The 23,815-nt window shown below is 36.8% G+C and overlaps 1 protein-coding gene across 4 annotated transcripts in view; it reads right to left on the reverse strand.

Moving 5' to 3' along the window:
- The window catches only part of EPHA7 (EPH receptor A7), a 161,549-nt gene that overhangs the window by 70,990 nt on the left and 66,744 nt on the right, over window positions 1-23,815 (reverse strand). The window lies entirely within an intron of this gene.

The raw sequence follows: 23,815 nt of genomic DNA on the forward strand, positions 1-23,815 counted from the left end.
GTGCTGACATGTACAACAACAGTAAGAGATATTGTGTTTGAAATCCAGTCCAATAAAATTACTATGAGAAAATCAACGTTCATCATCAAGTGAATGACTACGACCAGGAATGAAGGAACAAGACATAGGAACACCAGTTTAAAATACCTTTAAAATTACTTTTTCTTTCTGTACAACAAAAATAAACACAGCAAAGACTTTCCATTTTTACATTATTGATGCCTATTTCTTCTTCACAACATATAAAAGGAGGAAAACAAGTTGGTTTGAGTTGGCAAACAGAGAGAAGTGATGAAGAATGAAAAAAAACATAACAAACAAAATGGTAATCTGAAAGATCAAATTTACTAAAACTATCTATGACTGGCTTCCCAAAACACAAGCAAACACACTGCAAACCAGCCACAGGCTTGCCTTTATAAACCAGTGAAAATGTGAAGGCAGCCATACTCAGTAACACTAATCTGCACTTGCCTGTAACTCCTGCATTCAAAAGAAGTATACTCAAACTCTGGTTGCTTTGAAGAAAGCAGCGGATATGGAGACAACAGTGTCTCAAGGTTCAAGCAACAGGAGAAAAATATGCAGTCTTTGTTTTATTGGCAACATGTTCAGATACACATTAAGATTTTTAATTATCAGACTATTTCCTTTATCCACTGACTTTCACTGTTTTTTTCCAGGTAGAGCCAATTGTTGTATCATTAATGTCCCCATAGCAATGGTGAGTCAAGTATATTAGTATACATTTGTAAAAGTAAAATAAATTGCTATGTCTTCACTAGGACTACAAAATCCGTTGCAATAATATTTTTTATGTAAAGCATTTTCTTCCTCAGAGCACATTCATATTCATTTCTTTATACATTGCTATATTAAATTTTAATTTTCAGCTCCTAATCATAACAGACATATTATGCAAGGACTTTCATTGTTTCTCTGTTTTTTATAACAGCTGAACCTTCCACCACTCTAGTCTGTTTTTCTCAGTAGCAGTCCAATATTTCCACCTATTTATAGAACCCAAGCGAAATATGACCGTTTTCCTAATTTAGGTAATTCTTATTGTCTCTGTTATCCACTATTTTGGAATACACTTCTGATTTTGATACCTTACTGAAAAGGCTAAATACTGCTGGCATACTGTATACAAAAACTGCATGAAGAAAGATATGGTCCTAAATCCCAGACATGTATTTTCTTATCTATTTATACTTTAATATTGACCACCAGTTGTTAGTGAAAACTGCATCTGGATTTAGCGCGAAGTCCGTCTGCTAAATTTCAGTTTGATGTATGCCATGATCTGCCATGAAAATAAAGACATACAGCTGAGACAAGAAAATTCCTTTTTTTTTCACACCTGCCCTTAAAAAATACTGGTTTATTAAATGCTGGGTTTCACTAGAAATTAAGAGCAAGTGTGTTTTTAATATAGTGAAATTTTAGTAAAAGTATACATTAATTTTAGTGAAAACGTATGTTTGTTGTAATTTTCCCATTGAAAAAGGAGTTTCAAAAGATGAGCTTTGTATTTCTACGCTATACCCTGGGGATGAACACCAGTTATATTAGCTTTTTTAAAAGGAGTGCAGCCATTAGTGTATAAAGCATTTTCATCAAGTTCATTATACAAGGTAAGAACACATCCCCTAAATTTTCATTATAATTAGATGTCATATAATATAATTTTCATAATTAGGTGCTACGATGGCTATATGTTCTTGAAAAATAAACATAAAGCTCAAACTGAAAAATAATAAGAAGAAAAATGGTGGGATATCCTTTCCAGTTATCAGATTTATCTCTAATATACTAAACTGCATAAATGCCAGTCTAAAAATATTTTTTGACCAAAGCTTGCATACTTGTAGTAATGCTTAGTGCTCTAGAATCAGTATGGTCCAACACAATTAGTGAAGCCCTGAGACAGCATTAAAAAGCTAAAAGTTGAGATAAGAATAAGCTTACTGACTCATATGTCCCCAAAAGAATCCAGACATAGCTAGGAGAGTAATCCTGTTTGTAAGGGGTTCCACATGTCTCCGCACACTGTATTACAGAAACGGTATTTTCCATCCTGTGAAATTAGCAAGAGCCAAATATGTGTAACAAACTCATTGCCTTATAAAACGCCATGGCTGTTTATCTCATAAAGTACTATTGTTTCATCATCATTAAGCTTGCATAATTATAACTTCATTTTATGCTATTGCCCTGCCATTGGGTGAGTGCATTGGAGTGCATGAGTGCATATGTGCTTCAAAAATGGACATCACTGTCCTTTAAAACAGGACATCACCAATTTGAACGTTCGACTAATTTTTTTCAGGTACAGTCTATGATTGAAACATCTTTAAATGCTGCTACATAATTATTTTATTATGCAACTTTCCAATAAGGAAGAAACACGGCACTTGAATTCTGTACAAGCTTGTATTTTTAAGAAGCCCAGTTCAGTAAAATGTAGCATTAGGATGCCTCTCTGGCTCTTTTTCATGTTTCCCAGGCTGGACTATGATGGAAATTGGAATGGGCTCCAGGACATGACAGCTGAGGGGGACTTCCTGCATTATAGCAGACTCCAAGGATGCCCTAAGGTAAGCGAAACTGCTCAGAGTTTGCACAATGCTGCATACTGTTATTTTGCTATTGAAGGCACCGTTACATTTTAGTACACTGTGCATTCAGAACCCACCGGCAAAGAGGTGACAGGCATCACTGGTCATCTAGTAAAGCAGTTTGGTTCCCTTTAGAATGTAATTTATAATGCAGCCATTTTATGTGCGCGGAGAGATACTTTTCTCTGCTACCTGTGTAATGACAACAAACAGTCTGCTTCAGAACACCACATGCCAAAAATGAGGCAGAAATTCTTTGCCACCTACAGGATAGAAATACACATGAATAAATCTCACTTCCTGTATCTTAGCCCATCTGTACGGGAACGCCACTGGAACAGATCTCTACTGCGCCAGGGATATCGAATGCTGTGTATTATGGAGATGAGAGAAACACACTCCATTTGTCTTCAGTCCAAGATGCATCTACGATATTTGGGAAAATGTTGCACAGGGGGAACAATTGTACTGGGAAAAACAATCATACAGGGAAGAAAAAAATAATTATGAAACTGTTCATCCTTTTAAAAAACTAATCCCAGAAATACTGTTGAAATCAGGGGTCCAAATTCATCCCTGATATAAATGTATGCAATATTATTAACCTAAACAGAGTAATATCCCACATTGTCATAAGACTGCTGCGTGGCCTGGGCCACAGAAAGAGTACACTTGTCACTTGCTCATATTAAGATTATCCTAAGGAGCTTTAAGCTGAAATCCTTGTTTGAAATGAAGTTTTCAGTGTCTGAATCTGTCTTCTTCCTTTAGACTCCCTGGCAGAGGGACTCTCCCCCACTGTTTGTACAGTGCCTAGCACAATGGGACATCGAACCTCATCGTGTGCATTAGACACAACTGTAAAATCATTATCATCTACACATATCTGTTCTGTTTCTTTGGTTCCTCACTATTATTCATGTGCCCTCTTCTCTCTCAAACTTCCAGCTGAATGTTCTCACGTGTGAAACAAGAGACTACGTTGGTAAATATGAACTATGCAAATTCTGAAATCTGCCAGCAAAGCATACATGATAATTAAACATCAGCAGGTGTGTGTTATTTGCTAAGTAGGCCTTAAACATCAATACGTTCTGGACTATGTTCTGCACTCCTCAGGCTATTTATTTAAGCATAGTAATAGCAAATGTTTACCTATTTTGACATATTTTTTTAATTTTAGTTTCAAACGTTTAACTTCCTGCTGGATTAAAATTATTCTTTTGAGGCCAAAGTACTAGAAATTAAAGAAATTTGCTCCTAGCTGATCTGATGAAGTACCATCTCAGCTTCCAGTCATTCCTGCTTTTTAGCATCTTTGAGCCTGACATCAGTTTTGGATGCAGCTAAATGCCAACTATCCCGATAAACATGTACACTACCAGCTGTGGCTCCATCTGCTCAGCTAAACATTTTCACACCAAATCTGCCGGGGAAAAAAAAATATTGTTTTTGGAGTTGGTTTGTAACAACTGAAATATTAAAATCTTAACTCCAGGTGGCCCTTCACTTTTCTATTCCTCTGATGAATATATTTAGAAGCAACAAAACCATCTATTTATAGTCTGCCTCAAAACCACAAAATCCAGTGGAAGGAATTTGGTGCAAAAAGAACAGATAAACAAAACACAAACCCAGAGCTGATAAACCTTCACTTTGTCTCTTGCAGAGCCCCTGCAAATGCCTACGTGACTGCGTGCCCTGACTGATGCGCAGGGGCAGCTATAAATAGCTCCCGGCCCCTCTGCCCCACCCCGGAGGCAGGCGAGGCTGGTGTGTTTGTCAGCCTGCTCCCAAAGCGCTGGAGTTGCAAACCCAGAGTTGAAATTGGTACTTCAGCAAACTGCTATGACAGCTGCAGTGTTTCAGAGCCTTTTATGAAAACAAGAGATGCCACTTTTTTGTGAGCAGGGATACCTGTAGGAGCAGTGAAGTGAACATCCTACCGGAGTCCTGGATGTACTACCAGTCTGAATTGACTTCCACGTGTACAACGCACTCTGAAATGATAGCTGTGTACATGCCTTTGTATCAGATAGAGGTCTAGCCCACTACTGTTAATCTCCTCTTTTTGCATTTGAACATTCAGAATTGAAAGTCCTCAAGAAAAGGCAAAGCAACACGGTGAACATGGCTCTTGCTTAAACTGCCAAAATCATGTTAGAAAGTTCAGCGTGGTAATGAGAGGGCACTAGGAACAGTACCTGCCACTGCGCTAGGGCAATAACCCTAATATACCAAGTCTGAACAAGGACCGAGGTTTAAATCGCACTAAGCAAGTGCTTTTCACTTTCCACTCCCCTGCTGGGAACCCAACAGAAGGTGTGGGGCAGCCCCAATTCTGTCAGCGTGAAAGCCTGAGCCGCTGTTGTGAAGCAGGGGGAGCACAATGGCTGAGCAGGAGGAAAAGACTAATCCTAGCCACAAGAAGCTCAAGTATTTTTTCCCTGCTATACCTGCTAGGGGCTGTAAATTGCTCCTTCCGAGAGTCCTCAACTGCACATGCCAAAGTCCTGAGATAATCTCACACCTTCATGAACGGCACTTTGAAAATAATGGATACAAGTCTATTTAACTTGAAAGACCAGCTGATTCAGACCGGCGTTTGTTTTGTACAGTGTCATCTTAAAAGCAAAAAGAGAACAACTTCCCACTCCAGTTAGGGCTTTTAAACAGTTGCAGTGACATAAAAAGTAAACCGCAAAATAATGGATGAATAGACTATGTACTGTGGTTTAAAATTCAAAGACATCCTAATGGAAACTCAAGAGAGATGAAAAATTGGGATGCTTCCGTAACTTATGTTAATGAAAGCCAAGAGTAATTTTATTGAAGTGAATGGAGTAATGCCAAAATTTTCATACTAAAGAAACATCAGACCCATTTAGCTCCGAAGTACTCCGTGACAACTGAATACATTTCTATTTTAGAAAGTTAAATTGTATTTTGGATATTACACCTTCTTCTATTCTGTTATATATGTTCCTTATAAAAATAGAAGAAAAAAATCTTGCTACATCTAATAATTTCTTCTAATTAAAAAAATGTCACCCAGGAATGTGCTTTAAGTAGATGTGGCAAGCAATTAACAATTTAGACTCCACATCAAAGACTTCTGAGCCTTTTTGATACAGCTTTCTCATTATTTCCTTCTGAGTTTATTCTTCGTACCAAAGAGTCTAGTACATAGGAAACCCAGAAAGTTTTTCCAACTGCTGAAATTGAGAAAGTTGCTAAAACACTCATGAGAAAGGTATCCAAATTCTGCATAAAGATTTAGGTTTGTACATTTTATCCTTTCTGGTTCACTCAGCAATGCCTTGTCCATCTGCATGAATACGAATGTATCAGCAGAAAAGCAGTTTGGGCTAGAAAAATGTATTGTATTATATTATATTGAATAAATTTATCACCTAACAGTTCTTACTAATGAACACGTTACAATCTAATACTTAGTGCTGTTGTATCTAACAAGTTAATACAATTAAACTGTGAAGAAAAAAAAAATCTTTCTTTCTTTCCTTTCACATTTTTGACTCAAGAAACATTACACAGAATCTCAGTAATAACCCAAATTGTGAGAGACATGAGTTCCAGAAATAAGCCAAATGTTATGAAGTTATGTGCAGAGGCACGTGTACATAACCCACTTTACTATCTTCTATATTTTGAAGTTCTCCAAAAGAAGTACTATTAGCATCAGTCAGAGAATCACAAAGAGTGGAGCATGTTTTTGTAAAATAAACAAAATTATGAAGAATTTAAAAAATAAGATCAATATCCAGAATTGCACACAGATAAATGGGGTTTTCTATTGTTTAGTAGCCAGCATCTCTGGCTACTGGCTAACAGGAAGGAATAGTATTTTAAAAAATAATTATATGTTATAACATTTATTTCATTATTTTAGTATTTAGCTTCAGTGTAGATATTGCAGTTATCTATGTCTGTAATTTACAACAGAATAAAAAGTAGTCTAGCAGCTTCTTTAGAAGAAAAGTTTATGAGCCATATAATCTAGCAAGTTCTTGTAATAATGACTTCCCATCTATATATTCATCTGTTATAATTTGGTATATTTTCACTGTAGTCCTTTGAGCTATAGTAGTTCATAAAGGTAGGGATCTTTATAAACACAGAAGCATATAAATATAATATATATCCCTTATCCTTTCTCAAGGAGTAGAGGAAAGAGTAACTGAAGATCTAAGCTGGAAAGCGCCTTTTTGTTCTATTGCAGCTGTTTCTGTGTACCTGTATCAAGATAGAGGCAAGTCCAAGAAATTTGCATCACACAGAGAAATAAGGCAATATTTTGATAGTCATCAGATTCCTTGGGAATTAACTCAGAGACTTTGATGCAAACTGTACTGCTGTATGCTCTCTCCTACAGATAAGCCTTATATTTACTGTGAAGGAATCTACTGGAGAACTTCCAGCAGTGAAGCTATCAAGCACTGGGGCTTGAGATAGCCTTTTAGATATCTGGGTCCAGGCCAGAGAGTCTTGAAGATAAGAGTGGAGACTGAAGTTAAGCCTAATTCTCTGAAAAGCCAATGTAAGGCAGTCTGATGTGCTCATGGTAGTCTGAGTTGCCGCAACCTTTTGTATTAGATAACCTTCCCTACTCAGTAAGAGCTTTATGCTCAGGTATACTGTGTGGCTAGCATCCAAGGGAGAAGCAGTAAATGCATGAATAACTGCAGCCAGTTCAACATCCAGCAGGATGAGGTAGACTCTTTCACCCAAAGAGGAAAGATGAATAGTTTTATTTACCAGATGTCACTCTGTGGCAGCTTTAGTGTCAACACAGAATACAGAAGTACTCCTAAATTACGGAATGCACGGATCAAAAATGATGTATAACTTTCACCAGAAGCTACTATACTGGGCCTGGAAACTCACGGACTTGTCATTTTCTTCTTGCTAGTACCATCTCTGCCTCATTTGGGTTCCGTTTCAACCAACTATTCTTCACCTCTGTGCTGTTTTCTCGCAATCAGTTGCCACTACAGTGAAACTGGAATAGTTACAGGTCTCAAAGTACAAAAAGAAATGTATATGATCTGCATATTTCTCGAGCATATCATGCGATTTGTTCACACAGTAGCTGACTTAGATGCCAAAAAGAGCTAGCAATAAAACTGATTCTTGAAGGACACCGGAATGAAGAATAGAAAGGCAGTCTGCCCTGACTACTTGTTGACTGTGTTTGTCTGGGAAGAAAAGACAACCATTTTAGTGTATTACTTTGGATCCCGCTACCTCTCTCAAGCAAGAAAGTACTATCTCATGATCAACCGTGTTAAATGATTCAGATATGTCTAAAGTGATGAAAACAGATGTCTGTCTTCTCTCCACTGACAGGAGCAGATTACCTATTACACATGCCACTAAAGCCATTTCAGGCCCTAGTTTAAATTCAGATTGTGCTGGATCTAGAATTTTGTCTTAATTTAGTTAATGCAGTTGGCCTTTGTCTAGCTTTTCTATGAGCCTGCAAAGAGTTTCACAATTATTCTGTGTCTGTATGTGGGGACAGACAAAGAAAGATGATTATAGTTAGCTCTAGGGTGAAATGTGGAAACTGTTACAGAGCACATGCTACGCAAAGGTTTGGGACAGGAAATGAAGAGCTAATCCAACTGAAGCTACAGGGCGAATGACAGGGATGTGAGACATAATTAGTCAAACTGGAATCTGCTCAGGACACTGAGGTTAACACCTCTCCTCTTGCAAATCGTGCCAAGGCTACAGCTGACAGGACTTCAGGTTTTTTATTTCATTTGAAAAGCAACGAATCCAATTGCAAAATTCTTTTTCCCACAAGGGACAATGGGTTCGGCATAATACAGTGAAAAAGAACTGTCTTCTGATCATCCTTAGCACTTCTTTCAACATCTGGATTCTCATGCAGGTATCCCATTCAAGTAATAATACTCCCCAGTATAACCCTACTTGGTTTGATAGGTGAAGAGAAACAGCTTAAAGAAGTATAGCTACAGTGACCGTGAGTCAAACATTCGTGTAATTTAACCTTGCCAAGTAACTAACAAACTAAGTAACAACACACAGTGAACTAAACACTGGAGAATATATCCTGGGAAATTTCTAAGGTTAAACAAGAGTGCTAAGTAGATGAATGCAGGTTATTAAAACCAATATAAATGTACACACTCTCACACATATAAAAGAATCAATTTTATGATGTTCAAAAGCTGTACAAAAACTACTATGTCTTTGTGGGATTTTGCTGATCTTTCAAGAATGACAGATCAATCTGTTAAAGGAAGAAAAATGGATTGAAAACCCACAATGTTTTAAAAAGCAATACCTTTCAGAGCTTTACTTTTTTGATAAATTAACCATGATCAGCAATGGAGAAATCCATTGTCTTTTTATCTAAGCTTAAAATAATAAAATATAATTAAAAAAAGATGTACATAAGCAATTCACACCAATGACCAAATTTTTCAGAAGTAGCCTCTACTTTTCAATTACTTTGTTTTTGTAACTCAAATCATGATTTTCAGAGATGCTAATTGCCTGCAAGTCCAGTAGCACTTCAGTTATGCAGTAAATTTTCCTGCCAAGGAAGCTGGCAGGTGTCTGCTTTGTTGTGTCCCTGAAGCCTGACTGAGCAACTTGGTGCAAGGTGAACTTGTGTCCTATCGCCACATCTTCCTTCCTGAGGCTTTGAAAGGAACAGTTCCCCCCAGTAATCACTACTGAAAATCAGGCCATGGGCATTAGTCAGTGGGCATCCAGCACCTGAAGCATTCAGAGAAACCACATTTTAAAACCTTGGTCGTATTTCTATGTCATCAGGCAATTATGTCATTACTTACAATCTGTAACCTCACAGACCCTCCTCCAGGGGTTTCATGCCACAGAGCAAGTTAATGATGCGTTGCAAAGTACCTCCTTATACTGGGATTCAAAACTTCATTTTAGCACCTTGATTATGAATGACATGCTTTTTGTTTCACTGCCAGTAAGGTGCCGAGTCATTAGCAGCGCAACATATGAAAACAGAAGCTTTTCAGATGTTAGATATGTAACATTAACAAAGCTAGATAAACACAATCTTCCAAAGAGTCCCTTAAACTTAGCCACTACATAAGACTATACTGTTGTTATCTGTAGCAGAAAAGCCTTTTAGCATCTAGTTTTTGTGCAACACAGAGTAAGGCAAAACTTTTTTAAAATGCATCATAAGAATCAGTTACTATTAAGGATCATAAATTTGTCTTCTGGGTTTGAACCATTGATAGCATAATATAAAAATTTTTTTAAAAATCTGATTTGAACTCATTTAACTGTAGTACCAATGTAAAGCAATATTTTGGAGTACTCCTTTTACTGACTAAAACATAACAACAAGATTTGTCCTCCCACTAATACAAAAAAAGTGTTTTGATTAAAAAATGGTGAAGTCAGAATACAGTCAAATGTATTTTTAGTATCAATGATGCATAATTTACAGATCCTAAAAGGTTAACAAATGCAACATTCATTTAAAAGTAAACAAACTGGGGATAAGTCTTTGCTCGCCTTCTAAATTTACGCTATCCAATGAAACAACACTTACGCTATGCTTTATCAGTCTTGACATCAATATTAAAACAGCTATATAAACTGCCATAATTGTTTATACATCCCTTCCAGCCATTTCAATGTGAACAGTGTCCTCCTTGTTTCTTACCCTACATGCAGCTATTTCATCATCTCCAGTTCACATATCAATTACCAGACTTCTGCAATCTCAACAAAGATTTTTCTTTTCTATGTCCAACCTCTCTTAAGCAATAAAAAATACCACCATCAAATTACAGGTGAAATGTTTCTGAGAAACCGGAGAACATAACAAAATACAAAGTATTTTCCTAATTAAGAAGGTAAGAGTGGAAGGGTACTTTGGGATTACTGTATCCAGTCACCTGCCATCTCAGGCAACCACGTGATGTCATTCCTTCCAAAAGAATGACCAGGCTCTGTCTCAAAATCAGATTATGTCTCCCACTACTCCCATCAAAAGGCTGCTCCAGAATCTCACTGGTCTGATGGCTAGAAAACTTGTAATTTCCAGCCTAAATATCTCATGTTACAAAATCAACCATTTGTTTTCACATCAGTAGTAGCCATTCCGTCAAGTTGGCATTTCATTTGTGATTTTTTCCCCACATTCCCTCCCAGTGTATTTCTGAATACTAGTGAAATTTGCGGCAGTAAGGAGTCTCTGTCATTCCTATTGAATCTCTGTCATGTGAAAGAAAGGCAATAGGAGAGGAAGAAATCAGTCACTACACATAAACATGACTCTGTGGCCTAAAAATTAGGATATTCCTAGAGAAGTGGAAAAAGCACAGTTAAACTCATCAGTTAAAGAAGGGAACTGAACCTGACTCTCCCATTTCACAGGCTATGGCGTAACACCAGAGCAGCATTTCTGATCCATAGCACCCCATTTTAACAGAAGGCTGAGCCTGTTCTTTTCTCAAAGAAAATCATGAATACTGGCACACTCACCTCTGGACAGGTTTTCTGGCTCTCAATCCCATATACACTCCAGTGCCAAATTAAAGGACGAAGGAAAGGAGCTATGTTTTCAGCTAACCAGGTCCAACAACTTTTCTTCCAGAACGTTTCTCCTGAACCCTTCTTCTGAGGCACTTGACCTTCTATTAGCAGAAGGTGAAATTTCTGTTCTTGATCCCTCCTAATAATGGGGTACTGATAAGATTTCCTGATCCTCTCTGTGCTCAAAACCACACTATTCCATCATTCCATCATTTCCTTTACCTGTTGAGAATAAGGGGAAACTGTTCTCATGCTTTCTTAACACTGGTATCTGGATGCAGGACCCAGCACTCAGGTCCTTTCAAGGACTTTGTATCTTTTATTTTTCACCTGTATAATGGATCTAATTAGCACTTTTTAATGTAGAATTAAACTACCTGTTTGAGGTTTCTCCAGGCTCACATGTGATCATGGGGCTGAAGCAATACAATGAGGGTCATCTTTGATGGAGTCCACATTGTACTCATATTGAAGACTAAGTTTTATTTTCCAAGTGGCCACTCTTGGACTTTTCAGAAGCAAATAATTTTGTTAAACTCTAAAATATAGATGACTTCATACTTATTAAAAAGAAAACAAACCTAATTTTCTTAAACTGAATCTAAAGTATAAATGGTTCATGACTATTTTAAAAAACTGATCTGCAGTTCATTGTCATTAATCATACAGCCATTAGCAAGCTTCTAGTTTCAAACTTTTTTTTTTTAAGATCAGTTGAGGACAACAAAGCAATAACAACAGTACAGCGCCTAATGCCGCAAACATGAAGAATTTGCTTCCAACTGTTGTAGAAGTCTGAGCTGCTTCTGTTTCGTTTTTTATCACAGTTAATCTCTGCAGATATTACACTATATAAAATCTGTACCACAGCCATATTTATCTTGAGCTTTTGTGTTATATGTATGTTCATGACAAAAACAAACAACAAAAAAACCCAAATCAAAATTCCCCAAGATGTTTCATGGGATGAGGACATAAGAGTGGATTTCATTTAATTCACAACCAGTTACCAAAATCTAACTACTTCCATATTTTGTAGTACGAGATCTGTCTGGTAGTACTTCAAATTTATAAACTCCAACAAAAATTAAGTATTTTATCCACTGTAACACTTGTAATCACGTTACCTTACTACTTTTTTTTTTTTCCTTCTTCACACCCCTCCCCCAAAATAGATTTAATAATACAATTCGCTCTGGTCACCTGACAGGATCATTTCCTGAAAGGTTAAAATATATTTTAGAATGGTAATTTCAGGTGTTCCTACTATGAAATTACATTTGAGACAACTCAATGCAATAATCTATAAATCTGTATAACAGATCTGTGACCAGATTTTCTAACACTAGCTTGCATTTCAGTGCAATCTGTGGGCAACAGAAACTGTGAGCAGTTTTATGTCCAGACTTTATAGAGTACAATAAAACAATTAGTATTCTAACTCAAAATGGATACAAATTACAAGCAAAAAAATGAAAACCCTCAGAGAATTCCCTTGGGAAAAAAATTTAAAAGGTGTAACAAAAGATTCTCTGAGTTTTTTAATATTTTGCATATGTGCAAATAATAATTACTGATGTCTATGAAGTCATTAATAATATAGTCAAACAAAAAAAATTGTTTGAACAGATTTTTCTTAAAAAATTCAAAAATTATATCACCTACTCACTTCAAGGTTAAAAGAGTAATGCAAATTCATATGGGTCCCTGATAATAGAGGTAGGATTAACATATTTTCACCTTCTCTAATAGAACTGCTTTGGTACAAAATACATTGTTCTGCACTGTCATGATGTATGGCTCATATTTAGAAATCTGACAGTTTAGGAGTGCATTATGGTATTCCATTAAACTGAATACATTTTTGTGCTGCACAGGAAAAGACAGAGAGGCCACAATTCCTGTCTTCTTTTTCAAAAATAATGGCTTTTCTCACTACAGTAGTAAAAATTTTAGAAAATGTGGTATTTACTGGACTGGTAAATTCTATTCTCTGCGTTTGAAAAACCATGAGGAAGATATAACTCTTTATTTCATATAAATCCTAACTGTTTTACAAGAACATGAACTATATTAACTGATAGAGGTGTCACATAAAACCCTCATTTATAACTGCAATAACAGCAATTTTGAAAAGCTTTGGAATTTGACCTGTAAGTGGACTGTGATGTTTCAACTTCTGAGTGATATTAATGACTTAAGTAATTGTAAAATGCCAGCAACACTGGCGATGCACTGTTATTTCACAGAACAACGCTGTCACTGAGACAAGAAAGAAGGGAAAGAGAAGAGGCAAGAAGATGGGCTTGAGAAGGGAAAGGAAAGAGGACTAGAAAAACACCAGTGAAACTTCAGGTTAGGACATACATGTGCAAGGACTCCTTATTCCCATGCTGACAGGACAATGCAAAGTTGTCTACAAACCTCTGGAATGTAGACAAGGCATTCACTTAAGAGCTTCATCTATTCTTAATACACATTTGGGGTTGTACCATTACAAACCCAGCTATATCATAGATGTTATTAGCCCATTGTCCAAATGCGTGAAATTTCCTTCACCTCAACAAGAATCTAGAGGATGCTTTTAAAATAGTTTATCAGTTGACTGTTTTCTTCAGTAGTACACATTTTACCTTCCCTTCAGTCTTTTACCTAAGGTTTTCAAAATCAAGATGAATAAAGAAATGGCTTTCTGAAGATCCCTGTTTCCCCTAGTGAGAATCATTTAAGTTACTCAATCATGAAGACAAGCAAAATGGTAGTGCTTGGACAGAACAGGGGAATATACCACTGAGTGAGAGTCCTTTCATCACAGGACCCAAAAAGGTTGCACTCTCAAAGCTTCAGCTGAGCATTTCAGCTTCTCTCTTCCCTTATGGTTGGGTCAACAAAAGGTAATGTGGAGCAAGAAGGTGGCAAAGGATCACAGCATCACACTGCAAATGTATGAGGCAGGATGGTGGCTTTGAGAAAGTGTTGAAGAGGAACCAGGAGGCCAAGGCTTGATGGTTCTGCCTTTGCTCACCATCATTTGGAGCTGTGCGAAATTGTCCTCAGTGTTTGTACCTAAAACTTACTCCGTGATTACCTCTTTATTAATGGTTTGAATTTGCTGAAGGTCTGTGGTTTTATTTCTGGACCATAAATGACTTTAACTATATTTCAAATCAAAATAAAAGTAACAAAATTGGTCCCCAAAGCTTAGTATCCTCTGTTGTTCTTTACACCTACTTTTGTGTGATCTTAGAAGACCACCAGATTTAAAATTGCCTGCCCTGGAGCCATTAGAACAGAAGCTAAAAAAAACTTATGCCCATATGTCTGAACAACCTATTGAGCTTTAATGATGTTGTAATGTGGCAGAAAGGTGACACCTAAGTTTTAGAACACTTCCAATATAAAACAAACCTAAGATCTTTCCACACAAAAGATAAAGAGTAATGGTGCTGGTCTCCATAAAATTATTCCTCTCATTTAGAGTAGCGGGGTGAGAAAAAACATGAGCCGTGAAAAAGCACTTTGTGACCAATGTGACCAATCTTACTATTTTACAGTACTGGGTGAACAGCTTATTATCTGCAACAAGAACCAGATCTTCCCAGGTGCAATTAGGGAATGGAGGAATGCATCAGTGTTACAGTTTAAAAACCGCTGTATTAAAGACCTGCTTTGTCCCATGGGAGACTTACCTAGAACACTGCAGAAAGATTCACAAAGGTTAGGTTGCCAAAAAAATGTCACAATGATTAGTGATTAAAAGCAAAGTTCCAGCAAGAACAAACTATTTCAGAAAGGTCACAATCTCAGGATTTTTTTTAATAAGCAAATGTATTATCAAAACATCCTTAAGGGCTAACCCTGCTACCTGCCTCACTGTCTGAGAACTTTAAGATTCCTGGTGAGATTTGTTTCTCTTTCATATCCAACACTGGCAGTTACACAGTGCATCCAGCAGAGCTGCAGGACACCCAAGCTTTCTTAAAAAGTTGGTGATATACTGGACTAGTCGTGTTTACAATCTCTTTTGCATTACAGTTCTCAGGGAAAATATAGTGGGATAAAAAAAGTCTGTTAAGGGTGGTTTACAGGAATTCCAGTCGAGAAGAATTTGGTCGTTACTGAACAAAGACGACCAACAGCTCTAGATTAACATGAAAACAAGGGCTTAATTCTATTATACATTTTAACAAGAAAAGCAAAAAAAAAAACCACAGGAAGACAGATAACTTTAACCTATCTTAGTACTTATATAGCCACTAGCAAAATAGTATCTAAACGCCTCACAGTCACTAATGGATTTTTCTTCACAATGCTCCTTTGATGCAAAGAAGTCCTATTATCCTCATTCTTCTCATGAAGAACAGCGTCATGGAGAGATTAAGTCATTTATCCCAAGTAACACAAGATGCCTATGGGAATGACTATGTAATTTATCATGGATCTCCAGAGCCCCTGTCCAGTGCCTGAACCAGTAGACCATTCTCTTCTTAAGGGACAAGAGCTGCTGTACAGTACCTTAAATGACCTTTCAAAATGGCTATTTTTTTACATGTTTTTTGCTCTATCACCATTCTAAAGAAAGTTGTTAAAGCAACAGAGTTTGAGAAAGCTTAATTAAGCACCCTGTATCTTGTCTCAACATCAGCTGTGAAACTTTGGAACATAAATACTTTTCAGACCAAATATTACATTTCTCTTCAAAGTCAGCAGCAAAGTTAAAGCTCAGCAGCTTACAGCTGGCAAAGATCTTTCATGCTCTGCAAATGACCATACTTTAATACAGTCCTTTACAGGTTTTTTTCAAGACTTTTTATATTCCTGTGACTGAAAACAGCTACTATATTAGCAATGTATAAGTCTGAATATATGGCAGAAGTCATTCGGTAAGTACCAAAATACGTTCTTTCCTGGCAAACTGCAAACAGAACTGAAAAGATCAGTTTATCATTTGGTAAAGCTGCTTAAAAACAAAAGGAAGTAAATTGTTTTCTTTTTATATTCAATGAATGGTTTCAGATTGAATGTAATTCAAGCTGCAGGAGCACCCATGAGACTGGCAGTCTAACACACTGGGTCAGTATCTGCCTCTAAAGATTCAAATTAATTAAAATATGATATTTAAAGAAAAAACTACTACAGTTCTGTCTTTAGCCAGAGAATAAGTACAATTCACATCAGCAACCTAAAATTCTCCAGCCACTATGTTCACCTGAAGGGATCATGACCAGGAGTGAAAAGTTTACTAGGTCATGCTCCTTTAATGTTACCTTCTCTTTTGGGTGACTGCCAAAAGCACCGCTTATGATGATGTTTATGAAAAAGAAAATGAACTGAGATCGTCATTTAAATTCCACACAGTTCACAAACAACTTTCATATGGTAACAATTTTTGATCACTGTTTGGGTTGACTGAATTTGAATTGGTGACCTAAAGGTGAAAGATTCTGCATTCCAGGATCAATCTCCATGCTGTTCATTGTTCCCATTTTCTGAAGTTCAAAGTGGTAGAAGCGAGAGTTACATGGTTAAACACAGTTGCCTCCACTTTTCATCCAGTTAAATATTTTCAGATTTTTTCCCTTAAAATTATCCTAAGCATAAACCACAATTATACCAAATTTTCTCATGTATGGAGAACTTCTGATTAAAAAAAAAATACCTCCATTAAATAAGAAATTAATCTTCTGGCAGATAATCGAATTTTGATATTAAAGAAGTCCTGCAAACAGTAAATCAAAAACAGTGTTACAAGTTCAATTATGACTTCGTAAAACTGTCTGCTTATTTCAAGGGTTTTTAGTTAAGAGTATCAAACAGCCTGCTTTGGCTAACTTCAAAATTATGACAACAAAGAAAAATCCTATGATCTTAAGATTTCATAATTTCCTTCACAAATCTTCATACTTTCTTAATTCCTTTAAAAAAGTTTTTTCTAATCCAACAATTCTGTTCTATGCTGAAAACATGAAACTTAACACACACATTCTTATCAGCTTCAGTGATAAAGTGAGTAAATTTATTTCCAGGAAATGGACTTGTGAAAATTCTCAAGGAATTCTCAGCTGTATCTGAGGTAAGATGTTTCTGTCAAAACCTTTGTAAAATTTAACCTGTTAAAATTTTTCTTTGGGGAATGGGAAAGGAATTGAGAGGAAATAGAGAAGAAAAAACACTTTCAGAAAAATTACAAAGGAATTTCCAAAATAGACATAGTGTGTCTAAAGTGTAGGAAACTGAATGAAAGATTCGCATTATGCCATTATTTATTTTTACCCACTGAGATAGCATTTTGGTTTGGCTTTCCAAATATCTTAACTCTTTACCATTTTTAATGAGACAGGCATAAGAAAAAAGAATAACGTCCCCTACAAATCTATTACCCTGTTATTTAATCTGCTCATTCATCAGTATATTTTTAAAGGTCTATCTTTCACCCACAGAGCAATGAAATACAAAACTGAATACAATTGCAAATCCCTAATCTGATATTGGGAGGAGGACTTCTAATTTATCCTCTGAATGCATCAGCTCTACAAAGTAACTCTTTGGCATACAGAGTTCATACTGTAAAATCTATACATTATTCAAGAGCAAAAAATTATTATTTTCGGTACCTAGTTTCACAACCTGGTAACTATTTCTTCAGAGACTGATTGACTTTTATGATATGTGCTATTTTAATTATTTTTGTATCAGCCACCATTTTCTACCATTGCCCTTTCCTGCTTTACATTGTACAAATCTCAACTATGTCAACCAAAGCAACTAGACCACAACAACCTTACAAACACATTAAGAAAAAAAAGAAGAAAAAAAAAAAGAAAAAAAGAGGGACCCAAAATTTGTTTCATGGCCTATTTGGTTTAACAACAGACTCAATGCCCATTCAAGCACATATAATTCAGAAGGCCTGCCTGCCAGCAATAAAGACTGAAATTGGATACTTCGTGAGATTAATTACCTAGATAGGGCATGATAATGCTAGTCAAATGGGAAGGTAATTAAAGTGCACCTTCCATGAAAATTATTCATTGCTGATGGATCAGGTGACAGATAAATCAAAAGGCACTTAAAAAAGCTACAGGTTAACTTGTGGAAGGTCGTTCCTCCCTGGAAGTCGTGGTAACCGCGGCTGCTTGTTCCCATCATAAGACAAAAGGTGGGAGGGTAACGCAGCCTCTGAGAAAGAGGAACCCGGAGAAAAGTTATCAGCATTGTGCCTGCAGACAAAGGGTCAGCTAGAGTGGAACCGGTCGGCTGGCAGCCTTCGGATTACTAGATCTCTCTGCTTGTATGTCATAAAGGGGTATTGCAACCGTAAAAGGCGGCAAGTGATGAATTAATAAGTTGACTAGTCCCCCGGGTGCAATCCTTATAGGCGGAGGACATGCTGCGGTAATCAAACAGGGTTATAAATTGTGTACATTGAATGGCACAAAATGCGTCTCACTTCATCACCGTTAAGTCAAGACTTCCTGAATTTGTCATTAACTCTTTAGCTTCAATATATTTATTTAAAGAGTAAAAGTAAGAGAAAGAGCTTACAATAACAAAAGGGCAACTGATACTACCCAGCGGGATATACAGTCTAATGGAGATCACTGACTCTTACTTTCTACAGCTACAGGGGTCAAACTGCATTCCTTTTACACCAAAGCTCCCCTTGAGATGTACTGATAAAGTTCAAAACATTCGACTAAATGCATTTCTGAATGCAGAAAAAGAAACCAGGATCAAGTCATTTTTTACAGCTAGCTTATGCAAATTCCTAAGTATTCATTCCCTACTTGAAAAAAATTGAGCTATTTACATGGGTAAGCATTTCCCAGATGCCAGATTTTTACAGAAAATTTCAAAACGACCTTATGTTGGATGTAACATCTGATTATTAAAATGCATGAAAATGGATAGTTGAATAATTACCACCTTCTCTCAATGGGTTTTTTTATGTGTGCTAACTCTCTAAGTTATGATATTAGGATAATTCTGACTGTTCGGTGGAAGTTAAATGGAAAGCAACTTTGTGCCACCCTTTTTGCCTTTAATAATAGTAAATAGCCATTTTCAAGGGCTTAGATACCTACCAGGGTTAAAGGAAAACTTGCCACTGACTTTGAATCAGAGCATAAATAGGCAAGAAGATTTTTTTTTTTTAAATCTTTTACTTAATTTCTTCTCCCAAAAATATACTTAAGGTTTTCCCACATTTTGAAACAACAGTTCTGCATGTTTTATAAATAACTTCAAAACTGTTTTCTGCATCCTCTGAATGTTTTTCCCTTCCCTAGGCTTCATAGTGAGTACAGGAAATGAAATTTTAAGTAAGTACTGAAAAGTGACGTAAACTTCAAAAATATGAGCTACAAACTGAAGGCCTTTTTGTGTGCCCAGTGGAAAGCATAACCCTTTTTCAAAACAGAATTTATGACATCGACCATGACTGTTCCCAGTCCAGGGGAGAACTTCTATATTCACAGAAGTTTATGCGATCATGTGACAAAAAGAGGCATGGTACTAGTTTACCAACTTCACTGCATTTGGCAGCTGTGTCATTTCCCCCAGAAAAGGAGTTGTGCTGATTTTGTGCATAGTTTTATCACTTTGAGATTAGCCTATTAGAATATTTTCCAAGAAGTCAATTTTTATAGACCTCCTAACTATAAATACAGCTCAGCAAACTTAGTAAACTTTAGTAAACTGTGGTAGAGTTGAGATGGAGTATGAACATATGCTTGCCCATACCATTAATTCGTTAGCATGGATAGACAGTTGGGCATAGTTGTGGCAATCTCAATGTGGACACGCTCTTTTGGGAGATAAAGAAGTTTAACTTTGCAAGCGTGAGCCCTGACAAGCCAGGAACAGAGGATGGACCCTGATCCCTTTCGTGTAGGCATAGCTTTGGTAAACAGGGACATACATTAGCTTCTTTAGAGTCCCACTGCCTGTCTGCTATCATCCAAGTGGAGTTTAAGCTATTGATTTACATCTACAGATTGCTAAATGGGATGAGACTTGCCTGTCTGAGAGATCACCAGTATCCTTTACCCCTGCTGTAGTCAGCAGAGGTGTGAAAGGTAGTTTCTTTTTTGGCATCTAGAAATTACTCTCCAAAGCATCATGAATGTGATAACATTCTGAGAGCCTGGGGTACCTGCTAGGGCAAAGGTTGAGAAATGGCTCCCAGGAGGATGGTGAAGGAGTTCACTTGCTCTATTTATTGCTCATTGAAGGTTATCTGTTTGTAATTGTTCTGTGCCGCTGCATGGCTGATTTAATTTATTGCTTATACAAAAGTATGTAACACTGATGAGTGGTCACCCCTGCATTACTGTAGGCCAGACAAACTGTAAGGCACCTGCAACCCTCCTAATGGGGACTTAACTAGCATTAAAATAAAAAGAAAGCATAGAATAAGTATTTTACATATTTAAAACATTTTTAACATTAATGCTATAAACTGCAATCAAGTGAAATATCCCTCTTTTTAAGACACACCTGTATATGCATATCCTCAGTAAGCACCCTAGTTATTTCAGTCAATGGTAAAAGGCTTCAAAGAGTCTTAATAACATGAATTACTAATACGACTAGCAAATTATTTTAAGGAGTTTTAAAATCCTGAAGACAAAAATTATTTTTAAATTTGCTTGCTTGTTTAGTATTTTCTTGAAAAGAAATAGAAGCATGTAAATATTTAATGTTAACATTGTGGCAGAAACTAACATTTGCATATGTGGGGGTGGGAGGAAGAGGGCATTTAGGTCATCAACTTTTGGCAGTTAATTTAGGTGGCTAAATAGGGAAGGTAATCTAAAGCTTCCTCTGTAATTAAGGATGAGTCAATGCACAATTCCTAAATTTGGCTCCTGTTCCAAATCACTCCCTAAAGAAACCTATCAATCTCCACTGACTACAACAATGTAAATATCCACCAAAGATTTAAATGCTAACGTTTAATGCCAACATCAAAGAGCAGAATGTTTAGCCCTAAAATGCTTCATGTGATTAACTCTACACAATATAAAGAGCAATGACACTTTTCCCTCTTCATTACCAGTTAAGCTGCAATACAAAAAATCAGAATTAAGGGTGAAATTTTGATCTCAGCTACACAAGGGAATATTTGGAATAATTCCACAGGAGATCCACAGAGACAGATCATTAGAGTATTGGCTCTGAAATATTAACATCCAATTCCTCATTTCACAGCCATGATTAGAGGCTCTATGAACTTAAATAGATTCTTTAGTGAAGTAAATGGCATTTCTCCACATAAGCATCGGGGTTTACTAGCTCTGAATCCAGCCTGCTGACTCAGCCACTACTGCCTGAAAGGAGCTTGGGTGCTACGGGAAAAAATGAGTGCTCTGTGGTGCATTAGGAAATGGGGTACTCAAAAAAGAGAAATCCTTAGATGACAGACAGACAGAAAAGGTCAAAAGGAGAGACAGTAAATAGATCCATCAGCAGGTATCAGATGGGAGATACAGAAACTGAAGGGTCTGCTGCTGCAAACGCATACATGTGAGAGGTAACCCTGGATTCAATGGATAATTATGTACAACAAGCTGTTGAAATGTAGGTAAAAGTTTAGGAGGGTCACCTTTAAAAAGAAAAGTTAAGAATCACAGTGACAGGACTTTGTCCCTAGAGTCTTAACCTCACTTCAGAGGAAGTGAGATCTGGCTTAAAAATTCTGAAAATTACACTAACAGGCTAGAAGAAAGCGAGATGAAAAAGAGATTAAGCTACATGTATGCATGTGTGTGCACGCGCATGTGTGTGCACAGCTCTCCCTCTCTTTTCCTTTCTCTGTGCCTGTATATGGCAGAAACCAGATGGAAGTAAGATATGAAACATCCCACTCTGCACTTCTAAGATTTCTTTTATTAATGTTAGAAAAATACCAGCAGTTCTGTGAATAATTTTTCTTTCGGTTTTCTGTGTTTGTGCGCATGTGGATTCTCTTATATCTGATACATGATTTAGCTCATTCAGTAAGGTACAGGTTTTCATGGGCCTGTTGACTTCATGTAGGAGTTTAAGATTTCTACCTCTCTGTCAAACATAGTTAAAACTGGTCAAAAAATGTTGACAGAGGACAAAGGAGCTGAAAGAAAATTGTCTGAAGAGATACACATTTAGCACACTCACATAGTCTTGTATGTCTAGAAAACGGAGCTAAATATAACCTTTGGTTAATTAGCATTAATACTGAAATGGCCTGAGTCATATGACTTATGTTGCCTGCTGTGTAGGTTATCCTGAAAATGTAAATGTACAGATGAAAAAGCAGCAAGTTTAAACTACAGCTGTCATTAAAGCCTGCTTTATTTTGTGGGTTGCTATCACAAACAAACTACTTTATGGAAACATAAAATGCAGCTTGATATAAGCTTGCATTTAGGACATTTATATTGGTCCTACAATAAGAAGATTTCAGCGTCGTTATCGTGAGCATGATTTAGTTGACTTATGTTCGCATGCAGACACCGTTATGTAACACTTAGCTCAGACAAATGGCTCTGTTCTTGATCTTCCCTATTCTACTGTAGTTAATGACCAAATATTGTTAAAAATTGGGACACTAATTATCTGATGTCGACATGTTATGGATAATTAAGAATTGTTCACTCTGAAGCCATGCTAATTGTTTTTCACAGGTCTCCTTCTCTCGTCCTTGTGTCCTCAACAAGGCAAGCAGCTACAGGTTTATGCGTACATCTCTGTCACATATTTTGTCACAGAACATACATCATCCTTTCTGGCTCATCCCCAATTAATTTTGCTGGCTTGCAGCAATTATCTCTCCCTTTGTGACTGACCTCCTGGTAAATGGAGTGCATGATAGCTGGGCAATTTTTTCCTGCGTATTTTACCACTTAATTGATCCTTGTTGGCTGTCCACAATAGAATATACTAAACTTAAGTCATAAAATGGTTGAAATTGAGAGAAAGTGGTTACCATGTTTTAGCAATTGTAGTTGACGGCTGTAAAAATCAGATCTTGATAATGTTCTCTCATTTACCCTATTACTTGGATCAGTTGGTTAAAGCTGTTAATGATCCTCTTGGATCAATGTCTTTTGCTTGTAGCTGTAATTTACTGCATTGGTGGATTAGTACAGATGTTTTCATAGATAGCTCTGCATCATTCCACCAGATTGCTGTCTGCATCAAATTTGCTTCCATTCATCACTAACGAAGCAAAGAAAAAGATAATCAGCATCTCATATCTTAACATTAACTATTGAACTCAGGATAACACTTTTATTGTCAATTTGCAGCCTTCAACCATGGCTTCCTCAGTAAATTGCCCTGAGAATTTCCTCTAGAAATAGATCCAATTTTATATTTTGACTATGTATATTTTGACTATAACAGGGAAAGACTACAGAAATGCCAAACTGTACAAAACAATTTGTACACTAAAGAGTAGTAGATATAACTGTTCAATTAGGAATATGCCCTCTGGAGTCAGGGCTGGTTCTATCACATCCAAGGCAGAAGAAACTACATAGGGCAGCAAAATTGTCCAGACTTATTAATTACCCAGACTATTCCAGCACCTGAAAAATCTGATGCTACCCATGGAGCTGTCACAGTGGGTA

This window comes from Calonectris borealis, chromosome 3 (assembly GCF_964195595.1).
Source record: "Calonectris borealis chromosome 3, bCalBor7.hap1.2, whole genome shotgun sequence".
In the NCBI taxonomy this organism is placed as follows: domain Eukaryota; kingdom Metazoa; phylum Chordata; class Aves; order Procellariiformes; family Procellariidae; genus Calonectris; species Calonectris borealis.